Raw genomic sequence first — 1,176 nt, 5'->3', positions numbered from 1 at the left:
TTCACTAATGTGACCTTTTTCATGAATACTTACCACCAGCATCAAATTCTAAGTATTCATTATGACTGGAAAAATTGCACTTTTCATACATGAAAAGGGGGATCTTCTCCATGGGCCGCCATTTTGAATTTCCAAAAATAGCCATTTTTAGCTGCAAAAATGACTGTACTTGGATCATACTAGAAAATATTTGTTTAATACTTAGTAAACGTTCATGTAAAGATCAAATTTGGCCATAGGCAGCCCAATTTCAATAAGCAGAATACTTGCAGTACCTTTTTTGACCATTTCCTGCACAGTGTCCCTTTAAGGCATATTTTCTTACTGTAACAGGTCCATGACAAGGTGACTTGAGAAGCAGACCTGCTCCCAGTGGCAGCCTAACTAATCCCCCTCACACACAACACACACACACTCTGCCCCCCTCAGCTCTCCTTCCGACTTTCCTTCCTTCCTTCCTTACTTCCTTCTTTCCCTCTCTGCCTGTTGTGAATACCAGGCCACCCCATCATGCAGCCACAGTGGGTCGTAATGATAAGCTACTAGACAGGCATGCTGTGATGGGAGTGTGTGTGTGACACACACACACACACACACACACACACACACACACACACACACACACACACACACACACACACACACACACACACACACACACACACACACACACACACACACACACACACAAAGACAGAGAGCGAGAGAGAGAGAGAGAGAGAGAGAGAGAGAGAGAGAGAGAGAGAGAGAGAGAGAGAGAGAGAGAGAAAGAGAGAGAGGGGAGACATTGAGGTACATATTAGTCCTCACTGCCAACTTCACACACACAGACACAGACACAGACCCGAATGAGACATCTCATTTACTTGCCTTGCAGGTGCCTACAGCAAGCAGGAGGTATGAGCTGCGAGCTGCAGGTGTTCAGTGTTCGCTCCTCTCCTTCGTCTGGCTGTGGCTACGGCTGCCAGATGTCACCGGTAGGTGGGAGCAGGTCTGCTGACAGAGGGGGGACAAACTGGTACATTGTTCCAGGCCCACGAAGAAGAGGGTGTGTGTGTGTGTGTGTGTGTGTGTGTGTGTGTGTGTCTGTGTGTCTGTGTGTCTGTGTGTCTGTGTGTCTGTGTGTGTGTGTGTGTGTCTGTCTGTGTGTTTGTGTGTGTGTGTGTGTGTGTGTGT

Source organism: Engraulis encrasicolus, chromosome 12 (genome assembly GCF_034702125.1).
Source record: "Engraulis encrasicolus isolate BLACKSEA-1 chromosome 12, IST_EnEncr_1.0, whole genome shotgun sequence".
Taxonomy (NCBI): Eukaryota; Metazoa; Chordata; class Actinopteri; order Clupeiformes; family Engraulidae; genus Engraulis; species Engraulis encrasicolus.
Note: the sequence above shows the minus strand (reverse complement) of the source record.